The sequence below is a fragment of the Crocodylus siamensis genome, chromosome 4 (assembly GCF_052110815.1).
Source record: "Crocodylus siamensis isolate JL-2025a chromosome 4, ASM5211081v1, whole genome shotgun sequence".
NCBI lineage: Eukaryota > Metazoa > Chordata > Crocodylia > Crocodylidae > Crocodylus > Crocodylus siamensis.
This window is the reverse complement of record NC_143398.1, coordinates 194883478-194903600: the sequence shown is the minus strand read 5'-3', so window position 1 is coordinate 194903600 and position 20123 is coordinate 194883478. Positions and strand designations below refer to the sequence as shown.

The 20123-nt window shown below is 37.9% G+C and overlaps 1 long non-coding RNA gene across 3 annotated transcripts in view; it reads right to left on the bottom strand.

Annotated features, from left to right (window-relative positions):
* LOC149867386 (uncharacterized) overlaps positions 1-19893 on the bottom strand; it is a 36314-nt gene extending 16421 nt beyond the window's left edge. Inside the window, exons 1-3 of one of the 3 annotated variants that reach the window (XR_016442026.1) lie at positions 19779-19893; positions 894-983; positions 687-748 (exon numbers count right to left, since the gene is read on the bottom strand). This is a non-coding gene — a long non-coding RNA (uncharacterized LOC149867386). Of the gene's footprint in view, positions 1-686; positions 749-893; positions 2584-3204; positions 5483-19778 lie in introns of those variants that run through there. The other 2 variants (XR_016442025.1, XR_016442024.1) reach the window with 2 other exon arrangements.
* Positions 19894-20123: the final 230 nt, after the last annotated feature.

Sequence of the window (20123 nt, the reverse complement as noted above, 5' to 3'; positions counted from 1 at the left end):
TATCTTCAAAGAAAACAGCAATCTCTCACAAGTGTAGAGAATTAAAATATATTAATCACTTTATAACGGTCATTGCCCATGACTTCATATTGGTACTTTGGCAAAACCTAGTCAATATGCCATTTAGACAGCTTTTCTGAGATCAAATAAATCCTTTTGCACCAGTGTGCCATCTCTGGAAAATTATATTTCTCCTGCCTATTGACACACTCATCTAGTGCAATTACAAGGTTATTAGATTTACAGTTCTTTCTACCACAGAGTCTTAGTCTATCGTATAGCCTAGGGCCTTGAAATCTAGAAATGTTGGAAGACATTTATTTCTGGTTAAATCATTGAGCTTTCAGTGAAGTAAAAGCCCTGCAGTCCAGCTATGAATTTGGTTACAGACTTCTGACCTATTGCACGATTTTCTCAGCAAAATATTTTGCTTTTATTAGATATTTCAATTGGTTCTGTGAAGTTTGTTAGATAGACAAATAAAGGGCCCTGTTCAGAAAAAACATATCTGCTTTACCTAGCCAGTTTCAATGACTTGAGGTAAACTTTCTATATTAATAAGAATAAAGAAATGTGCAAGTATTTGCAAATTGAGGTAATGGCCATGGACTTTAAAAAACAAGCCATATCAAATCCAAAAGCATTCACAGGTCCCAAATGAGCTCCATTGCCCCCAACCAGCTCACCTTTATGATATGTCAAGAACAAAGAGTCTTCTGCTTTCTCCTGAAATCATCAGCTCCAGGATCTAAGGGAAATGTGCAGAGAAGCAAATTGCAGAGGGTCTTTTTCATAGAATACTTTTACTACTCCCTTTCCATTTAAACTATACAGATGGCTCACTTAATAAACTGAACACGGAGTTTAATAATCTGAGCAAATGCACTGCTTACTGTACAGCTCGTCCAATGAAGAGGTACACCAATTTTGTCCTCCAGCAAATCTGCTAAGTTTCTACAAGGCAGCCTTTAAGTATTCTGTAACTAAGAAAAATTAGAGAATAATCAGAATCTTCTCTGTTTTTATTTTTGCATTCATCTCCCTTTCGCCCCTTTTTTGTGAAAATATTCCACAAAGAGCATGACATTTATAATTTAGCAAGTGATAGCAGTTGTGCTGTAAATATCAAGATGTTAGAAAACACAAGTGCTATTAGAAATGTCTTAAGCAGAAGCATTCACAGTTCCTTGGACTAGATTCTCAGCTGCTATAAACTGACATAGCTCTACTGATATCAATAAAGCTCTGTTAATTTATACCAGCTAAGCATCTACAGCATTTACACAGTCTTGCCCTCTATGGTGAAAATAAGTGTAAATAAAGGTTGTGTGTCCATTTCCTTGTAACAGTTCTCTTTCTTGGAGAAGCAAAGTAAATAGATTAACTACAGCAAGTCAGAAACTTTTGCTGGAGGTTTTATAAACCAGTGAAATGACTTAGCAAGGAAAACACCTAAACCAAGCATGATTCTTTCAAGACATAGCATTTAACCTGCTAAAAGAAACAGATAATTTTATGACTTATTTCCTCTACCTCTTGACAAACTCTACCCTTGCAGGAAACAAGGGTGCCTCTTAGAACCTTTATTACAGCTTTCCTGAAGCACCTGTGAAAGGCCAACAGGGCTAAGTTGAATTAACTCCTTTTTTACCAAGCAATAACTTATTCCCTGTTTTGCCTGATGAGACAACAATCGCTGGGATGATTGTGAGAGCAGGATACTGATGGCTACTGAATAAGCATGGAGAATTATTCCATTTCTTTTTCATGCTCTGGGACTGATACCCTAAATCCACTTACTGATTGCTCTAGAGAGGAAATACGAACAGCTTTAGTTGTGTATCTAATGTCAAAACCATCATGGTCAAATGGTTTTACAGCAAAGCAAAATAATTTCTTCTATCATAACACTTCAGGAAGAGAGACTGAATTAAGCAATACATTATAATTAAAATACAATAACTAATCATGTTTTTTTTAGTACTTCTTAGTAACATGTATGCATTTGTGTATCTGAGAGACAAGAGATAGGTGACATTTTAGGTACCTATAAGACTTCAAAGACTGGATGGAAAAGCTCAGGAGCTGCAGAGATCCAGAGTTTCCATGAGGAATCATCCCTTTGAAAGCCTCCAGCATGAAGCAGGTCTAACCATCTGGAAGCCAATTATGTAATGCAGAAGCTCACGTTACCTAGTCATCACTCAAACACAGAGTTAAATGAATCTTTGACTCTGAGTGATTTCTGACTAACAGGAGTAAAGTAACAAATAAAATATCATAAGGCGAAGCATGAAGTGGTCAAAATTTCTTTCGGAGTTAAAACTCTGGGTATCCAGAGAAGATTTAACTAGTATTTCATCCTCCATCTGCCAGCAATGAGTACCTAAAAAATGGGAAATGACTTGGAAGGATGCTTTCTTTCTGATTAATTTATTCTGAAGTAAGTTATACTTTTAGTTTTCTGTTAATTCAGCTCACAGAAGCTAAGAAATTGTATTAGAGAGATTTGAGAAGTATTGTCCTCCAGTGAAAAATGGAATGCCTGGGAAATGTTTTGAAATAAAAAGTAACAAAAAAGAAAGCCAGAAGAGGGAGAGAAAACTGTAGATGTGTCTTTCAACCCTTTACATCTTACAAGCTATGGACTCCCCTGGGGAGTAAGTCACAGCAGCGGGTGCTCTGTCTAGCTCAGCTGTTCTCAGTACTGTGTGATATGGTCTCCTGCCCACAGTAGGGAACCTCTGCTAAAGACCCTTACAAGAAGTCTCTGGCTGTCCAGCAAGGACCAATCTCTCTCCTGTTCCTTCGGTTGGGCAGTCCTTTGGTAGCTGGATCTGGTACTTCTAGATTCAGATTATACCACCTGACCTCTTTTTAATATGTAAAGTAACTGGAACAGAAGGCAAGGATCTCCAGGCATACAGACATTGATTAAAAGAACTTAGACACTAATTTAAATATATAACATACTAAAAGTATAAGTATAGACACTTAAATAATGAAACCATTGTTGGCTTCTTCTGTCAGACTTTACAAAACATCACCAAAAATATCACATTCTTCAAGGGCTATGAAGAAGGCTGAGAGAAGAAAGCCTGGATTTCAGCATATCATGACAGAACTCAGTGGGAATCTCTACAGGAAATGCTACAAAGCATATTTCATTTGAAGCAATGAACTTTAATAGGAATTTCATTTTACACATGAATGTTCCCTGTGTGATAATCTTCTGCCTGTTTATTCAGCAGCTCGAAAGCAGGATTAGAATGTGAAGGTGACAGGAGCAGTGAAACGTAGGTTCCTGAAGTATAAAAAAAATGGTATTAACCTTTTAATGATGCTTCATTCACACCCTGATTTTTATATAAGTATACAGACATGGTAAAGTAGTTTGTTTTATTTTCTTTGAGGTATTAAGCTAGAGAAGAAATGCCAGTTCATTGAGGGGGAAGACAGTGAACATCAGTAATTTGCTTCTAGATATATATGTTATAGATGTTGAGAGGCAATTCTGTACGTGACATGAAAAGCAAAACCAGAATAACTCATAAATTTACCCCACAGGTATTTTATCACTCTCGAACCACACAAACAGTTTTCACTGTCCTGTTTTACAAAGCATCTAAAATAATCTAATTCAGATTGCATTTAAAAGATTCATAGTATTTACAGTTTAGCAAGGAGTTTGATAGGCTCTGGGAATGGAGGTGCTGGAGTAGAGTGGTTTAATTCTGAAGTCAGAGATAAAGTTAGGAATATTTTTAGGCTTAGGGTCTGTGAATCATGGGAAACGGAAACCAGGAAAATTTATAGATGCCTTATCAGCCCTAGTTTATAGAGTCTGAAGAGTTGTTGTAGCTGTGATGGTTCAGGAAATATGTGAGAAGCAAGGTTTCTTTTATTTTGGTAACATCTTTTATTAGACCAATTTAGGCCAAGAGATTAAGACCCACCTCATTAAAGGTATTTAAGATTATTGATTTCCGTAGGAGTTAGATGTCTAAATTCTGTTTGTGCTTCTAAGCCTCAGTGACTCTTTCCACAATCACACACTGCATCTGTGTTCTTCAGAAACAGATTACAGGCCTTGTGATCTCAGTCCCTTCATCTAACCCAGAAACCCTGTTGGCTTCCCAACCACTTAAGGGCGAGGTTTTCAGGCTGGCACAAATGTACACAACTGCATTGAATTCAGTGAACCTCCCCTAGTTTACACCAACTGCAAATGTAGCCTCAACGCTCCAGGTTTTTCCCCAGGGGCTGCCCCAGCACTGTAACTAAAAAGAATCTCATGTGATTAATCTTATGCCATTAAAAAGTTAAATCCATCACCTTTTACTTCCCTTCTCCAAAGTCACATCATTAACTGAATTACAGACCCACTCTGTAGCTTTCACGTACAATACTGTAACATAAAATAAATGTAATATATGTTCCTTAAAGTAAAAAAAAAAACCGTACAGACTAATTACAATGTTTCTCTTAAAATTTTTCTTTGCATCTCTGAAGTATCAGAGAATATGTCAAGTTAGATAGCAGTTGCTATGGTAACTAATACTTTCTAAAAGAGAAGAAACAAAACAAATTCACCAATCTCTCATAGAACATAAAAATACATGTTTCACCAAAATTCAAGGATAACCCTAACTAGTCATTGTTGTCATCCCTTTTTTTCTCTTCCATCTCACTCTTATTAAGAAACAATCATAAATACTTTGGTGCAAAAGAATAAGGACATTTTTTTCATCCTGCCACATTTTAAACTTTCTGTTCTTACAGTAGATAAGGAACACTCGTTTAGCTCTATTCAGGGAATAGGAGATGATTTGTAAAATAAATTGATTTAATTCAAAATCTCTGTTTAAATTTATATATTTGTGTGAAGGTAGGGTGTTGTTGAATAATCTCCATTTGACAGTCCTAGAAGACTGAACTTGTTTATTACGTTGCAGAAGAGTTATAAGAGGATCAAAATAAGTGCAAGTTTCATAACACAACTCTGTTTTCAAGTCTTCTGCCTTGGATTGGAGGGATATTTTTACCACTGAAAATAAAATCTTGGTGGGTTATTTAATCCTTGGCCACTATCAGAGACTTCCAGATTTCAATGCAAATTTAATATAAGATGTAGTCATTTCATAATCATTTAATAAATGTTAGTTGCTGATAACATGAAATATTGAATAAAACCAATCTCTTGCTTCTAGCAATGGCAATAATGTTTCTTCAAAGGAAGGTACAACCTGCTTATATGGAAAATTTCCTCTTAACCTTTATGAGTCAGTATCTGACTTATGCCCTGAGGATGATAATTACATTCTTTGTAAAAATATGGGGTTATGACCACCATTGTTTTACTCTAGTTTTATGCCAAGATAGCAAAACCATGAATGAGAAGGAAAGTGTCTGCCCTACAACTCTCAGACTGAGAACCATAGAGAATTTCCATGCTGATCTCAAGAAAATTGCAAAGGACAGCTGTCACAGACCATGTGAGCATTTGGCAGCATCCTCCCATACTGTGACAATGCTGACACCATGACAAAATGAAAGACAATAGGAACACTACAACAATGGGTAGCAATAGGCAATAGTAGGGAGGAGGGGGGAAAGAAGTAAGGAAGAACTGTTAAAAAAAAAGATAAAGCCCAAAGGGAAAAATGCATCAGTTCACCTTCTACCAGGCAAGAAAAGAATTGTATAGCTGTAAGAAGATGGATATGTATTGGATACTATCATGTAGAGAAAAAGCAAAACAAAATAACTTTTCTAGCAATTTGCCTTCTTATAAATACAACTGGCAGAGAAGCAGGTGATCTCACTTTGGCAAGTTAGAAACTATGTGATTTAGCTGCTTTACTGCATGTAATCCTGGACCATTCAATTCATAAACAAACCGTGGCTCCACATAGTTATTGTTAAAAAAATATTGATACATAGCCTACCACGCTAACATGCCCTGAGCAAAAATTACCTGCAGTAGCTAAATATGTCCTAGTTCTAACAAAGCTTCCTGGGGAACTGGCATTAAATCTGAGCTTTTGTACTTTAAACTGTAGGCCCTATATGATTGGAACTGGATATAGAAAACACACATTTTAAAGACTGAGAAATTAATATATTCAATGAGGTCTAAACCTATTTGTAAGTTAATGCACTTCAACTCTTTGAGAACATTAAGCAAAAATGTAATATGCTGCAGAAAAAAAAGCATTTTTTGTATCTTTACTTGCAGAACTTTATATTAGACCCCCCCAAAATTATGTTACTGGTCATTTGCATTTAACACTCTTTTCCTTTTAATCTTTATGTTGCTTAATTCAGTAGCTAGAAGGATTATTTCCAGTATTTAGTGCCATTTATTTTATTTTTTTACTGTGTGCTCAGCTTGCTGCATTTGGGAAAGAGATTTCAGGAATAAGGTAGAAGAAACCAACTAGTTAACTTGCTGCTTGTTTAAGGAAACCAAGGCAGTGCTGTGTCATGCAACCATGGATACTCAGAATGTCTGATTTTGCCTTTTTAAAAAGAGGCACAGTAACTCAAGATGAGCCTCCATAGAGTTACCTTGTGCAGTAACGGGCAGGGCTGAGAAGCAGAGACTGCAGGTTTGGTGCAGATTTAGAAGTGAGGCTGAGACAGAAAGAGCAGCAGGACAGAGGGACAGTAGATGCAGTGATGCATTGCAGCAAAATGTTTAGCTTGAATAAGACTGAGAACAGATTTTTTAAGGTTAATATACAGCAGGCTCTTAAGTCTAAAGTGAAAGGCACTGCAGCAGCAGCAGCAACATACTGTTTACTTCCCATTGTATTCTCTTCACAGAGGACTTTTCTTTTGACAATACTTAAAATAATGATTTGGAATGTATCTATGTGATAAAGGTTGTATTGTCACACCTTCTTATGACAAATAGGCTTAAAAAGCTGTCAACCATCATGCCCCAAAATTGTGAAGAAAACTGCCACAAGTATAGACACAGAGAACATATATTTCATACATTTCAAGTATGGTAACTGTCATATCAGGGAGAAGGGAAGACTTGGTATTAATGATGCTCTCAGCACCCCACTTCTTTATACAGGTTATGGTCCATTAAGATGCATCTTTTTTGTGCCTGTGTGTGGATTTATGAGTGATTTTTTTCTGGGTTCGTAGACCACTTTTTAATTTCTATGCATCTGGGTGAAAGAAATCCTCTGCTTTCAGAGCTACTGAGTGCCTAAAATATACCAAATCCATTACACTGGAAGTGAGATCCCTGGAGAAGAGCTCTGGTTCTACTTCACAGAGGATTAGCAACTATTGCATGAGCTAACCCTATGCAGTTCAAACACTACAGTGACAGGGGAGATATGGAAAGGATGAAAACCAGGTAGAAACTAGCCCTGAAGCAGGTTTATCAAAGAGCTATATCCTCAGAGAGGATGTGGCTTCCTGAAATAAAGTGACGAGGCCAGTTCTGTAAGGGAAAGTGAGTTACAAAAACTACTGGAAGTTTTCAGGATTGTTTGAGACCAATCAATTACACATTGAAGGGATCCAAATTGCCAGAAGGCTATTAATGAGAGTATATAACCCTTTAACACATTGGAAGTATATCATCCTTTTACACATTGGAAACTGATGCATGGAAAAATGGAATAGCAGATCCTCAGGTGGTGTTGATAATCTGTCATAGCTCCATTAAAGTCAGAAATATCTCCACTGACTTCCCATTAACTTTGGTGGATCTATAATAGCTAAAAACAACGAAGAATTTTTGGTGAGGTGATTTTAAGTATATGGCAGTGCAGGTAACTGAACCTATGTTTCTCTACTCCAACAATACTACCTTAACTGCTCAGGCCATCCTTTTTTTCCCAGCAGAACTTGACTAGAAAGAAAGCCCCAAATGAGAGATAATAAAAAAGCATAAGTGAGCTGTGTGTGTGTGTATTACCTTGGTTTCCCCCATCTTCCCCATCCCCTTGCTTCTCTTGTTATCCCTGCTTCCCTCCATCTGCTGCTATTCCCCTCTATCCCTAGTCTTCCCTATACTGCTAAGAATCTTACCCATGTCCTATGATCCTATCTGGCTCTCCCTGTTCTCTAGTCTTGCCTCTGGCACCACCTCTTGATTTCTGCTACTAACCTCCTTCATACCTCAAAGCATCTGAATTCAGTTGCCCTATATCTCTTCCCTATGCTCACTATGCATTTTGTTAGGGACCCTCCTTTCATTCTTCCATGCTGTCTGGGCACAATTGGATAGGTGGGACGTCAAGTGCAAGGGAATCTCCTTACTCAAAACTGCCACTCCTTGCAGTACCCAGGTTCCAGGAGAAGGATTCCAAAGTAAGACTCTGAAATCCCAGACGGTGAATGCCCAGTGCAGGCATAATCACTGGAGAATTATAAGGCAAATACTGAGAGTTACTTGATGTAGGTCCTAGAACAGCAAAACCCCATGTTTATCTGTGCACGCAACAGTAAAACCTCTCATTAACAGTATATCTCAATGCCTCACAACATTTTTGTGGAATACATATCACCCCTTTACCCATGGGAAAGGGAGGCATGGTAAAATGGGAGATTTTACAGGAGCTTCACCAAGTTGAGCAAACCTCCACAGGGCGAGAAAAATGTAAACCCTTAACACTTGGAGAATCCCTCCTGTCAAAATTTTGAGCCTCTTCTCCATAGAGAAACTAGAATTTATCAAAGTGGCAGTTGTAAGATTTTTTCCAGATTGGAGAAAAATACTTTGTAGCCTGTCTCATTCTCAGAAAATGCCAAGACATAACTGCACACTCCTCCCAAATTCAACAAAGAACAGATACCTGCATGTAAAAAAAGCAGTCTGAAGAGGGTAACATTATAAGGAACCAAAATGTCTTAGAAGTATCAGATGTCAAATATATGCAGTGCTATTATTTATATCTCCATCTTTCCAAATATAAATTGTTCTGGGCATGTTAGACTTATTGGAAATAAAATATAGTTATAATCTATACATATGGGGCTTGATTTGAACCCTATTGAAATGATTTAGCAATTACCAATGAAATGTCAACATATGTACAGACATTATACGTAAATCAGTATCAATGACCAAAAAACAGTCAAAAGCCAAAATGACCAAAAACTCACAACAGCACAGAAGTTGGGTGTACCTAGACCAGTTTAAAAATGGCAGGACCTGGTCTAAGATATACCTGAATAGGTATAGTATCAGACTTAAGTGATTTAGATCAGACTGATCTATTGAACTTCTGTACCAGATTTTTTGGTGATTCAAGTTAAGACATAGTCTCCCTGCATCCCAAGCTGTTTCACAGGTTCCTGCTAAACCCCCCTTGCAGGGCAGTGCACTAGCATTTGCCCTGCTGGTCTGCTTCAGCTGAGTGGGCTCTCACAAAGCCAGCCACAGGCAGGAGGAGGGCTGGGACCATGCCAGCTCTCAGTGGACCCCATGCAGCTGGGGGGAGGGTCCCAGCCCCAGTCTAAACCAGCATAGCTGGGGGGTGGAGGGGGAGACTTTAGTGGGAGCCTCCACTCCCCCAACCTCCCGACCCAGATGGCCAGCACAGACCCAGCCCTGCACCCTCATGAGCATCTGGCTGTTAGTGGTGGTAGGGAGAGGTGGGAAGTGGAAGATCCCAATATATGGACCAGGTCTTGGCTCCCCCAGGCCCAAGCCACCACAACTGGGGAGGTCTGGAACAGAGGGGACCTATGCTCCCACATCACGTCACAGGCCAGGTGGCCAGCATAGCCCCTTTCCCCAAGCCTACCCCTCCACCAGCAATGGCTTTCAGTGGTGGGGACCTTCCCCCTACCCCCCACTCAGGCAGCGGAGGTCTCCACTCTCCACCTTCTCTGCCATCACTGACAGGTGGGGTGGGGCCCTCCACTCTTTCCCCCCATCACCTCTGATAGCTGGCCACTGGCAAAGTGGGTGGGGCTGGGGAGAGAGTCCATGATGGCCAGTCAGGGATGTTCTGCTGCTTGACTGCTTGGCATTCTCTGGCAGCCTGCTGGGTGGCAGGTGGTACTGCTCCCAACCTGCTGGCCTCAGCCAACCGAGGTAGCCAGCATCCTCCCCACACTGAAGGATGCACATCTGTTCTGTTTGCTCCCAACCTAACCTAGGTTGCTTCAAGTAACATGTGAAACTTAGATTGCTTCTGCCCTGGGCTTTTTGAATGTTTGTACTTAGCCATGCTGTCCCCATGATTAGCTATAATTCACCAGAAAATATACTGCATCATTTTGGGGGATATACCATACACCATTATTTTTAGAAATAATTCCAGAAATATTTTATTAATCTGATTTGAGATCCACAACCTTTATTCTGCATACAAATAGGCAATGATTTACAACTGAACAGCATTATGGAGATTTGGAGAGAGCCCATTTATTTTTCTTAACCAGTAAGGAAACAAATATAGATTCTTTCAATATCCAGTGGCAGAAACACTCTCAGTGCCTGGAGATTAAAATTCCCATGCTGCCTTAAAATGGCAAATCTCATGTATAGTCTGAAAAAGCAACTGCATAAATTTTATACTATTTGATTACTAGGTATACTTTATAGAGAATGATTTTCAGTGTTTCCAATGACTAAACTAAGACATTCATAATTTTTTTTAAGACTTTGGACCCTGAAATTCTACATATTATCAAAAAGATCATAAATTCTTTCTCCATGGGCTATAGACTAACCAATTAACTGTACTTGTCAATATGCTTCAAAGTGTTATACAGCAACTGGCCTAGTTTAAGCTATCTCACATTACAGGCATCCAAAGTTATACCTGTAAAACCATATGATTTTTATTACAATGCCCAGTAAGATATCATTACAGGTTAAATGTTCCTATTTTATCAAATGCTGTATCAGAGTAGAAGAGGAGGGGTAGGGGAGAAATTATTATTAACATATTTAGGTAACATGCAGTTGGTATCTATGACCTATTTTGGCTACACCAACAACAATCCCAAGTCATTATCTCAAACTGATATTAACCTTTCTGAAGACATAATAGGACTTTTTACATAACCATTTCATTGTCATGTAGCTCAACTGAAGCTAGCAGCAGTAATTCTGGAGGACTAAAAAAAAGGCTGTTATGGATTAGCTTTTGCTCTACCAGAAGCAGAAAGTAATGAAAAATGTAGTTAAGATCTTTGTTTGCATGAGATTTCCAGCTCAACTTTGCAGCTGCTTTGAAGTCTGAGTATGGAGAATAAGTACCAAACTAAGGACCTAAAATAAATTCACACTTTTTTTTTTAAAGTTTTGTCTCTCATAGGTATGTAATACCATGTTTTGGATGACTAAAAATGTATCATATATGAATGGTAAACTTGGGTTTTAGAAGCTTCGAATACCATGAACTGTTACAAGACTTTCATAAAAATAGTTCAACAATTTTTTGCTACTCTTGCAGCAGTTAATGAAACTAATTCATCCCATGCAAGTTGTTTAGATATCAGACATTATTCTAACTATGAACCAGCTTGTCTTTTGATATTATGTCTGCTAGGCGTGAATGACATTCAGTACTTTTGGATGTTAAATGGAAGACTCGCCAAACTCTTGACATAATAATGACATAATGACTGATGCCAATCGTTTTCTCTGTGACAGACCAAATACACATCTTTAATGGTATAGCTGGTATAGCACCAAAATAAGAGAAAACTAAATCTGTGAAGTAGAACAATGAATAAACTAAATGCCAATGAAAGGCATATGCACCAAGAATATAAAATTATGATGATGTGAACAAAGCACCAGCTGGGAGAAGCAGAGTGACAGCACGATTGTCTCAAAAGAGAATAAATTTGGGCTTATATTGAAAACACATACACAGAAGTTAACAGGAAGGACAAGATTCTTCAGTAGTCCTCCCAGAGCCTGCCAACTGGAGTCCATTCTTTCTTTAATCCTACCAATTCAATACTCCACAAGGTTTTAATTTGTGGATATTACCCTGTCTTCACTGTATGACAAACACTGATCCTTTTTTCTTTCTTGTTCCATTATGGAGAACAACAGATTAAAGTCTAAATTGGGAGCATAAGAAATAATCTTTCTAAATAGAATTGATATTGTAAGAGTTATCGACCATTCTGTTCTATGGAGAAGTGGCATGGAGACATGTTTTTGAAGATGGTAATTTTTAATGTTATAAAATTATGATGCAAAACTAATTTAAAGATGTCATTTGTATTTCATTAGCACAGGGAAGATGCTGTCAATGGCATACTCATAAGAAACAATGAACTACATAGACTGTGCTATCACTTAGGCTGAGAAAAACAGAATATCTCCACCGAACTAAAGCCAGGTATGGACATGTTTAATATTTACTTTACTGCCCCAATATCCTAGCCTTTATGTTCCTTCACATCATGTGGTATAATTAATGATTTCTGAGAGGAAAGCACCAATGTGCACCTGGCATCACAATGGTGGTCCTGAGCACAATGAAAATAATTAACAAGCAAGCCATTGAAGTACAGGAGCCATCCATTCAGAAAGAAGCTACTACACATTTAATGATGCTAGAAAGTTAAGAAGTAAAACATTAGGGAAAAAAACTTAAGAGAAGGGACTGCATCAGTGATTCTCAGCCAGTGTCCTGCCACATCCGGGGGCGGGGGGGGAGGGGGGAGTGTGCCTTGACATCCTTGCAGTAATAATTTTCAAATGTAGTAATATAATCCTGAATGTCACAAGTAAGGCCTGGTGTAAGAATGCAATTTGGGAAGGATTGTGTCTGAACTCCTGGGGGATACATCTTAGAACCCACAAAGGTATGAGTGCTCTGTTCAAATACGCACCCACTGTAACCTCCACTAGCAAATGGCTTTCGTGTTCTATTCATTGATAGGCACCAAAGGAAGCACTCATATACTTTAAATTAAGGATACAATGCATCATAAATCTCTTCTATATAGTTTAGGTTATACAGTTAGCTTTCATAGATATTGATATTTATATTTTGGTCCAGGAATCAGGGCAAGCTGCTTTTTTTTTTTTTTTGGAGGATGTCTCCACCATCTGTTTTATGAATCCTTGAATTTATAATAGAAAGGTCATCTTTTCATTGCAGTACATAGGGAATCGAGTTTCAATAATACAACAGGACTTGGCAAGAACGAAAGGAAAATATTTCTCATTTGGTGTTTTGGTTTACTAAAATGTTCTGGACCACTGAGCTGCGAAACTTTTTGATTAACTGATTGAAAGGGAGGTTAATAAAGTAATATTCTTGAATCAAAGGCCCTAAAGGAAGGACTCTGATGACCAGATTCTTTAGGGAAATAATCAAAGGGAACTTCAATGCATCCAAGACATCCCAGTGCATTGAAGAGATAACCTAGGCATTCTTAGAACATTCAGAATTAATGCACTGGTGTCCAGACTGGCAAGGGATACTTCAGATAAAGCTGTGGAATTTAGGGCCTTATGCTGGGGTAAGTGATCATTCATTTTTTATCCCAAAGATGTTAGAAAAAGGCAAATCATTCCAAAATAATTTGGAATATTGTATAGGTGATTTAATCAAGACAGCAGAAAGATTTAGGGCAGAGCTACAGTCTTTTCCCAGGGATGATTATAAATTGGTCTGAAACATCAGGGAGCCACCAGACCTCCACAGGTTGAGTATGGCAAAATATGTAAATTGAGAGGATAACTTTGTACATGAATAGGAGCCCAGCACTAGGCTTAGAGGATTGCCAGGAGCTAGCCCCATAAAGGAGGCTATGAGTAAGAAAGGTGTGATCTGCACTGCATGTTGATGAAAACTGCCAGATGAGTAAGTTAATAATTTAAATCACACTCTTTGTTCTTCCAGAATGTGCAAGGAGACCATCCTTGTATTTGTAGTGTTGAGAAAAACCTTATACATGGAGGTGCACTTTTACTTTTTTTCCAGCTGTCAAGACTTCTTTAGGTAGAGCTGTGCTACATTTGTGCACTAGGATTTTTTCTACAAAATTTCTAACATTCCCTGAACTAAAAAAAAAGACCACTAAGTATATAATCTATTCACCTTTAGAGAGGAAAAAGAACACAAAATCCCTCATGCAACTGAATTTTTTGTTACATATCTCTCAGATGATCCCGATTTTGATTAAGGCAGTAGTTGCAGAGAAATATTACACTACTCTGCTTCTACTTGTCTACTGGAAATCCTCCTTCTGGATCACAGGGCAGTTATTGTGAAGAAGCCGTACACGTGTTAGGGTCACCTTATGGTTATACAAGTGGTCTACAAACTATTTCAGAGCTAAAATAGCTGCAGAGCTTTGCAGTGGTGGGAAAAGCAATAGTACATGATCAACACTAGATAAAACTGGTGGTCACTTTGTACAGCGGAGCCTATTCATAAATAAACATTAAAATTTGATGTTTCTCATGGTTTGTAGTCCATGATCTGAATTAACCTCAGCAATAGAAATCTGATGTTTCCAATTGTATTCAATGCAATTGAATATAAGTATCATTTCTTTGTAGGGTCCTTATGGTTTTATAAGTGTTTTTTTTTTATTTCAGAATGAATGCATGATTTCTGTATATTATCTTAGACACAACATTATCTGTATGAAAATATTGTTTTGCTCATACCTTTAATTCTCTACTGTGAGAAAGTGTAAAGGCTTGTCTAAATTACCCTAAAAATGAGTTGTAACTGTGAAGAAAAAGAAGGGGTATTACCATATCTAGATAGCAAAGCCTCCAAATTCTTTCTAACATTATGCTTTAATGTGCTGCAGTTATACTAAATAACAAACAAATCACTTCACATACCTTTTTAGTGTTGATTCTGCAAGTGTAATGATGGAAGAAGGTTTTTCATAATTTCAATATATTTTTTGCCCTGAGTGCTTATAAGCCATATGGAATAATGAGTGACAAGAGAAGAAAATGAGAAACAAAAAATGTGTCCACCTTACCTTCACTCATAAGATTTTCATTTTCAGTAATGTGCAGTAGCGCAATGGAAAAAGTGCAGGTAAAAGATGACAAATATTTAAGAAATTGATTCTGAAACACACACACAATACTTTTTAACATTCAGCGATGGATTTTCTTTTGACAGGAGCAAATACATTTGAGAAGTGGCAAAGGAAGAGGTATAGAAACCTAATCTTTCAACTGTTATGTTATACCACTAGAGATTTCAGGCTTCAGTGTTTAGGACTTTTGTCTGTTCCTTCAGAAATGAATGCTAACTATGTATTTGTCTTTTTCCAATAAAAGCCATAGAAATGAATTTGCAAACAAGGCACATAGAAGTCATGCACTATATTGCCTTCAAAACTTGACTATAACAAATATTTTAGACATGGTTATTTTAGGAAAGAAAAAGCAAACCTTTTCTCAGAGGTGTTACTGATTTACAATAATTAGCAATGGTTTTTGATTAGCTAATTGGAAAAAATCAAGGCAATGTTAAAGTACAAACTGTGTTGGCACTGTGGAATCTAAAACCCTGGATTATTTGAGTAGTAGTTTTTAATCTTTGCATTTTTCTAGTTCTATGGACTGTATGCAACAGGAAACCCTAAAACAATGTTTGATTTTATTATCACCTATTTTTGAAACAATTATAGGGGTCAATCAAGAGGAAACTTGCATTCATCTACTTTGTCTAAAATATCTATGCTAAGTAAAAGTTTAACTGGAATGATTTTAGAAGAAACTTTCATACTATAATGTGCTGTATAATTTTCTTGGATGGCTCACAGTAAAACTACAGACAAGAAATCAAGAGGAAAAGAGAATAAGGAGCTCAAGAAAGATGAAAGATCATGAGGCCCAATGCTATTACATGTTCATATGGATACTACAAATTCTACAGTGCTCTGTAATATGAATTTCCCTCCTCATATAAATTTTCTATTTCCAGGCCAGACTAGTTTGATGTACGACTACATTAATCATTGTCAACCTAGAGTGAGCCAAGGACTGCTGCCTATCATAGTGAAATGATTCAAAAAAATCTTGCTTCCCATAGCACTGATCAGCTGGCAGGGATGTGCCATTGCTGGCCAAGTGTATCTCCTCCTTTCACCACCAAGTTTTAAAAGATGGCACATTCTGACACTGTCAGTGACATCAGTTAGAAGCTGTCTAGCAGACTTGTTCCCACTGACAGTCGAAGTCTAAGCCAGGCTACTGTTCAGCAGACAACTGAGGCAATGGATACAATATAAACAATGAAATATTCTGTGAGCTTCCACTCTTATTTCTCCAATATGGTCAGCTCTCTCTGAAGCCTTTGCTTTTTTTGTCAGCATTGCAGAAAAAACATCAAGGCCCAAAATTAACAGCCCAAAATAATATTAGAGAATGGCCACAAAATAGTCCCAGTTTATATTCTGCACATGTTCAGATTATTAAATCCTTTCAGCTGTTGAACATATATTCCATTTTGGAATATTTTGAATTATGAACTATTATTTGCCATTTACAAATCAAAGATTTTACACCAACTTTGATCCATGTGTGCACTTTTGATTGATATTGAAATTAGTGGAAGTCCTGCTGCAGACAGAGGACAGAATTTAAGTATTTCAGTAGCATTTCACAGTAAACAGCTTTATATGCAAATATAAGGTACTGGCTACTCATCCATTTGCATATCCACAGAGCAAATTCACAGCTAGTATTCTATAGGGTTTTATAAATCAATTTTTTATAATTAACTCAATAGTTAAACATATATATGAGATTATAGTTGTCTTAGATTTCTTAGAGTGTTGTGTTGATCTATACTATCTGAAGAAATGGTTAAGGATATTTAAGGAAGGATTTATTTATACTTTTCTTTTCAAATAATCAGAACTAAAACTCCAGCTGTAGGCCAAAATATGAGCAGAGTCAGATTATCCGTGTAGATAGAGACAACAGGAGAAAATACTGCTTTTTTTGGGTAAACAATTAACTTGTGCACTGCTTATGAGCTTAACATTAACTGAAATACTATAGCTAAGGGATGAAAATACTACAATACATTAATACCGTATAGAATCTTCAATCCTCTGACAAAAATTTTTTTGAGAAGGTCTTTTAAATATAGTGAAGTGCATTTTGCCCTTTTCTTGCACCACTTTTGTATTTCAGCCCAATATTGATTGTAAATATACTGTATTTAACTGGATATAACACATATCCCAGTTTAAAAACATACCTTGTTTTTTGGGAAATCAAAATGAAGAAAAAAAGATTTTCCCAGAGTGATGGTCACATACAGCAGAGACAGACTAATTTTCAGCTTATTTACCCTCTCTTTCCTATTTGGGCAAAGGCCACAGTTTTAACTCTTTTATAGCTGAATTGTCAGCAGCTCTTAGCTGCTCTTCAGAAACCTGAAACTGTAGCTGAAGGCTACTCCATTAGCAGAATTAGGAATTTAAAATGAGCTAAAAATAATCTGCAAAGCTCTGAAATAGATGAGAGGCTAGGAGTACCTAAATTGCAGACCAGGAGAAGAGACACCTGGACTACCTAAAATTACTGAAGAAAGGATAGTAGGATTAGTGGAACATAGAGGCTATTAAAGAGGAGAGTGGGTTATTAGCACCAGATGAGTGAAGAACAAGTAGCAGGAACCAAGTAGATCCTAATGAGCCATGAAGTCAATTGACTGCCTTAGCACTGCCTTAATAGAAATACCACTACAACTATTCTGGGCAGAAAATCAGCTTCCCTACTTAAATCTGTCAAATACCTCCTTAACTTGCAAGCCGGTAGGACCTCGCCTGCTGACCGACTTGAGAGACGACTCCTAATTAGAGGTCTACATACCCATGTTTTCATCTGCTGTGACTTAGTGTTTAAGGGAGTTGGTTCCATACCTGGATGTGTGGGTTCAGTTAGTCGTCCAATGAGGTCCTACATTCTTGAGGGCTCCTCCACCCCTACACCCTTGCCCATTCCACTGGTCGTCTATCTTACTCCGGTCCCTGATTGGCCACCTGGTCCTTCCCCATGGCCTCTGTCCAAAAAAAAAAAAGGAAAAAGCAAGCACTCCTGGCCTGGATTATTGTTCCAGTTCTCGTTGGCAGTAAACAAACGCAAAAAAATGACGTCCGTGAGGTCAGTCCCTCCTTTTCCCTGCTATCGTCTCTATGGTGGCTCTCCACAAGCCTCTTATTGGGGTCATCACAATTCCCCTCATCCCACTAGGTCCATCTTTGACAACATTTTACTTGCACCCCTTTTAGGGTCCTTAAGGTATCAGCTTTCTGGAATGCACCTCTATTAGAGACTTTACGGTACCTCTGCTGGGCTCCGCGGGTTACTGGCATGGTAGCAGGTGGTTCCAAGTGCTGCCAGGTCAGCAGTCCTCTCTGTCTCTAAGTTCTCTCTGGGGAACTCGCTCTCTGGAGAAGTCTCCTACCAGCTCTCCACATCGCTCTCAGGGTTCTCTGCAGCGTGGCTCGGCTCGATCCTCCTCCTTCCGGTTCTGTGCTCCCCGCTCTGGCCTGTTCTGGGCTTATCTTTATACCGGAGTTGGAGTTCCCAGCCCCTCTCCTCCAGAAACACCTGGGTAAGGAGGGTTTCTGCCGGGTCCTTTGGGGCTATGGGTCTGGGGCCAGTGACCCTATGTTTAGCCTGTGGCTCTCCCTCTCTCTCACAAAGATGAACAACCCAATTTTGGAAGGCTAATTTTGTGGAGAAAGGTGTGCATGGTATACAAGTAGATATGGTATAATAATTTTAAAATAGACAGAATGGTCCAATCAAATAGGTTTTTTTCACACATGAGTTAATGTTGAACCACACAGTCTAAAAAAAACCTACACACATTCACATTTACTTGGATAACTTTATAACACTGCGTATTTGTATTATAGCAAAACACAAAGACAGGCAAAGCCGTAACAATTATCTTATGCATGGATATTTAAGTTGTATCTTTTTGTTACTGGATGTTCTTTAAGTTAGCAGCTGTTCCTATTTTTCTGTGTCAAAATGTCTTTTGGAAACACAGCTTCAAAGAAAGCCTGAACTTGATTTTAATAATGACGAGAGACTTTGGTATTCTTACCATTTAAAAACTGGTAAAAATTGGCTGTTTATTTCCCACAGTGTGGAGAATATCTCCTGGTCTCAGCATATTGGTGAAGCAAACACAAACTGTCAGTGGGAGTCTTTGACACAAAGGACAAGTAGAGAGCTAAATATGTTAGCATTACTGTGTTTGCTGGCCCTTTCATAACATTGTCAGTGTTTATTATAGTTGGTAAATGGAGAACTCATCCATGAAGCTGTCAAGTTCTTCTTGCTCTGCTATGCAGTTTTAAAAAAATGTGTTAATCTCCCCTATATTTGGAATTTTAAAGCTGATTTAAGCCAGATACAACATTTTACAAGAATCAGGACCTGACAGAACATTTGCTTAGCACTGCAGGTAAAAATCATATTACTTATTAATATTATTCAGTATTAAGTACATATTCACTTTTAGTTCATATCCACATTCAGTATAGTGATAGTGGTGATGGTGGGAGTAGTAGCAGAACAGCAGAACAGTAGTAAATGCCCATTGTAGTCTTGAACTCGAAAAGAGTCAAATATATCCAAAGTCCCACTGTGCTAGATTCTGTCCAATCAAAGCAAATGACAAATAAAGGATGAAAGACATGTTATTTAAATTCTACATTCAAGTATAGATAGCTGAAGCACTAAGATATAAAGTGATTTGTCCAAGATCCGACAGAAATATTTTATTAAACTAGGAATTAAACCATATCTTTCTTACCTTACACAAGTCAAAAATCCATCCTTCTTTCTGCAGTGTTGCTTATTTTAGGTAATGAGCACTGAGAAACAGTAGAAGAGTTCTCCTCTGATACAGCTTTCCTATAAAGTTGCAGCAGCATTAAATGCCCATTGTAGTCTTGAACTCGCAAAGAGAAAATATCTACTGGCACAAGACAGGTATCGCTCCCGTACAACAGATTCAACCACAAGCACCAGGATATTAGAGCAGAAGGAACTTGTTGGGGTTTGGACAACTGCCCAGATATTATAAACAGTGTTATGAACCAAAGGAAGTAGGAACAAGTCTGCCAAAACTTTGGCAGAGCAATAGGCTTTCTACTTT